This window comes from Lipotes vexillifer, unplaced genomic scaffold, assembly GCF_000442215.2.
Source record: "Lipotes vexillifer unplaced genomic scaffold, Lipotes_vexillifer_v1.1 scaffold231, whole genome shotgun sequence".
Classification (NCBI taxonomy): Eukaryota; Metazoa; Chordata; class Mammalia; order Artiodactyla; family Lipotidae; genus Lipotes; species Lipotes vexillifer.
Genome location: NW_006791822.1, coordinates 4870842 through 4875285, shown reverse-complemented (window position 1 = coordinate 4875285; position 4444 = coordinate 4870842).

Genomic DNA, 4444 nt, shown 5'->3' with positions numbered 1-4444 from the left:
AAAAAAAAAAAAAAAAAAAAAAAAATCAAAGCAGCTGGCCGAGCAGGACTGAGCATGCGCGCCAGGGCCGGCGGAGGCAGGGAAGGAAATCGAGCGCCGCGCCCCTACCCGGCGCCAGGCCTGGGGTTGCTAGCGGTGATCTTCCACGTTGATCGGCGCCTCTTTAAATCCGCTGCCACCGTCGAGATGCTCCTAAATGATTTGTCCATAGCATCTTCATTACTGACCGTGACAAAGCAGGCCAGAACTCTGCTTGTTCTTCAGCAGCATGATAATGATAAAAACCAGTATAATAATAATGATAGAAGCAAACTCTCCTAGCGCTTAGTATTTACCAGGTGCCTTTACTTTTATAAATGGAAACTTTCTAGAAAACTCAGTGAAGAAAATAGTGTTTTAACCGTTTTTAAAGATTATTTTTATTTTTTCCAAAGGAGAAACTGAGGCACAGAGGTTAAGTGGTATGTCCAAGATCACACAGCTGGGAGGCGTTAGAGCTACGATTTGAATCCAGTGCCTGTGCTCTTGACCATTGTATTCTAGTACCGCTTATTGTAAATCGGTCACACCTGGAACTATTTTGCTAGCGCAGCAACAGAGCGTACTCAAAAATAGTTCCCTGATTGGCAATAATAATTGTGGCAAAAATATTGTCTAGTCAGTAATCAGATTTATTGCATTTTAAAAGATGGGGAGTTGGTTGGAAGGGGAAAACTATCAGTTCACTGAAAGGTCTTTTGGCTGCAAAGCCCACAACTGAATTTCCTCTCTCTAGCAGATAAGAAACTCATGTATCATTATTATGGTTTTTGCATATAATTTTGCTAAAATTCACATATCAAAAAACAGCTTCTTTTGTAAATGTTAATATCTTCATCAGTTCAAAGTTCATATCAGCCTTCAAATTTGTCTTTGCAGGCAGAGCAATTTTCTTGTTTCTTCTGTGTTGCATGAGATCATTGTCATTACTGATACAGTTAAGGTTTGAAGCTTGGAATATACATTTCAGAAGAATAAGTGCTTCATGATTTAAAGAATAAAACCCACTTTAAATTTAGAATGCCTAGTTGCCTTTTATCATTGTTTCTCTGTGTGATGTGCACTGACAAAAGATGCAGTCCAACCTGTGTAATGACTTAAGATATTGAACAAAGTACTCTGATCAATAGACAGTGTGCCTGCATTTCCTGGAAGAGCCAAACAATTGTACATATACAGAATTAGTTTGGAAAGTGCTCTCGGGTTAAGGAGTGTGCCTACATATTTTTCTACAGTAAGAATTCTCTATTTCTTGACGGATTCCTCATTGGATAGTCTACTTTTTTTTTAACAGATCAGCTGCACAGTATTTGGTTTTCCGAGCTGTTACTCAGTTCTTGGCTCTGACAACTCAATTTTGAGTGCTTTTTGAGGTTAACTGAATCAGTGAGGAATTATAAATAGAGGTGTCAAAATGAGGGCATCAAGAAATGAGAAAAAAAAAATCAAGCTTGAAGGCAATTGCCAGGGAGGAAATAGTCAAGGAGAAGAGCAGTGGGAATTGTTGAGTTTATTCAAGAAAGTGCAAATTTATATACTTTTTTCAAAATAATCATAATTTCAAATATAGAATTCAGTTTTCTTATAGGCATAGACAATATGACTGTAATCATTTTGTGACATACTAACTAAATATAAAAATAGTTGTGCAATTCCTGAGCTGAGATTTCTGTTTATATTTCTGTTTGACAGTTTTGACAGGCCTTCCAACTCTACCTATGCAAATACGATAGATTTTGCCTCAAAAAAGGAACATATCAAAGTGAACAGAACAAATATTTATGCATAGTCGTGAAATGGTATTTTCTTACCAAAAGGAAAAAGGGCCATTTCCAGCTAGCTTAAAATTATCTCTTAAAGGAAAAAGAACATCCCCCCCACACACACTTATTTTTTGAGTAGAGAAACTTCTTCAGCTATCAAATTATATTCTGTAGTCTAAATTATTAATTTAAATTTTATATTAAATACAGTGTATTTGAATTTTAGTTTCATATTTACTATTAACATCATCAATATAAAAATGTCAAATTTCTAAAATTATTGGAATCTGTAAGAATATTGTAGTAATATTATATAAAATGCCGTTTGCTTTCAGTAGTTTTATTGGCACTATGTGACAAAGAATAAAAAGTATATAACAATATCTTAAAATTTTGGATACCACTATGATTATTATATCATTTAATGTATGGGCGTGTATTCCTATTTTATGCCCTGTGCCTGTGGTATTAAATTCAAATGGAGATTTCTGCTTCTGTCATTGAGTAACTATAATTGAACTTCCAATCCTATTGTAAATAACTGAAAAACTAGACAAGTTATATGAAATAACTTGTTTTTCAGATATTGGAGAATAAAAAAGAAGGGAGAGAAATGAGGAGAGCCCCCCAACTTGCCCCGGATTTCTGCCTGGATGCATTTTCCAGTCCACTGTGCAGAGATGGAAGGAGGGTAGGGCAGCCAAGAAGAGCCTCCTGGAGATCTTGCTGAATTGAGGAGAGACAGGAGAAGGTGAGGTGACTAAAGTTTTCTGGGCAGAGAAATTTTGTGGAGAAAGTTAAGTGATTAGAGTGCTTTGGAAATTTGCATAAACATTCCCTAGAGGCTGCCTCTAATGTTAAATTTTGTATGCATAAGGTTAGAATACATGAGGCCAAGCAAAGAACAGTAGGAGAAATGTAAATTCAAAATTTTCAAGAATTCAAACAGGACTAGGAGACTTTGAAGTTTGGAAAAGTCAGAAGGTAGAATCCCCTTGGAACACTTGTGAGACTCTACACTCAGTTAAGGGCCAAGAAAAGTCACAGTCAATAGGAAGGCTACACTTGCCCTAGGGAAAAAGCTAATTAATGCGTGCCTATAGTTTTCAAGAAGCCTGCAAAGGATAAGGTGCTCCGCAAGGAACTGTCTGCCAGAAAAATCCACACCTTGACAATGTGAAATTCACATTGTTTAGCATCTATATAAAATTTATGAAACAAAAGCTAGGTTCACCTGGGTCTATCATAATGTCTACATGTGACCTCTCCATGTGGTGTTGGCATTGTCACAGAGCAGTGGCCATAGGCTCTAAGATTGAGCTTTGTAGTGAAAAAAAAGTCGAAGTTTTGTGGCATTTTATGACCCAGAATTGGAAGTTATGTCATATAATTTTCATTGTCAAAGCAGGCACAAGCCTTTTAATTTCAAGGTGGAGCTGGTTGGGGGCAGGATGGGGAACACAGACATCACCACTTAATAAGAAATGTACCAGAATATTTGTGGCTAGTTTTTAAATAGCCACATCTTTACTTTTAACAGCTCTTCTTTCCTCTCACATAAAATATGCACTGTTTCCTTTCAATGCAAACAAACGTCTCATGCCAATATAGAAACAGGGTCAAGTTTATTATCTAGGAATTTGAAAGCTAAATTAGATCCAGGCATAGAAGGGCTCCTTACTTAGGTCCTTTCCTTTGTTACACTTACTCTTCATTTGAATACTTGTAAAGGAAAGAAACAAGGTATCTGGCTCTCACACACCTAAGGCATAGGAAACATGCAATAGACACTTACATACAAGAAGTAGGTAAATTGGATGCACACAGCAGTCAATGGTCAAAATGAAACAGGAGGAAGAGGGCAGGGCACAACCTTTGAAAGAATTACATAGCCACAGGACATGACAAAACCTGGTTGGAACCAACTATGTCCAAGATGGCAGAAGATTTGACTTCCAGTGGACCTTGAGCCTCATCATACTCTCATTGTAATACATTAGCATGGTAAGTGACACCACCAGTGCCATGATAGTTCTGAGGCTAACCATAAAAGGCCAAAAAGTGGGCAGTGGCTCAATTCCTGGAAATCCCCACCCCTTCCCTGAAATAATTGGAATAATCCTCCCACTCATTAGCCTATGAAATTAATCAGCCCATAAAAACTAACCATGCCATATTTCGGGGCTCTCTCGCCTTTTGAGATGGCCCCACACTCTGTCTCTGGAGTGTATTTCTCTCTAAATAAATCCACCTATCACTTCGTCTCACACTGAATTCTTTCTGCAATGAGATATCAAGAACCTCAAATTCACTGGGAAGAAATATAATTATGAGGTCTATCTGGGCAAAGTCCCTAGATCTTTGCTTTAAACCCAGTCTCTCTTCCTCTGACATGGTGGAAGATTTTTCTTTTTCTTTCTTTTTTCTTTTTTTTGCTCTATAAAACATGGACTAAATATTACAAGTTATTTGTATTTATTGGTTTGTATATTTTAAAAGATACAAAAACCCCCCCTAGAAACCAAGTAATATTAATGTGTTAATGTTAATTTTCATCTTTGTGGTATAATATTAATTATAATCTATCAATTATACTCTTGGCACTTCAAGGAATTAACATTCCATCAATGAGTTTATGGTGG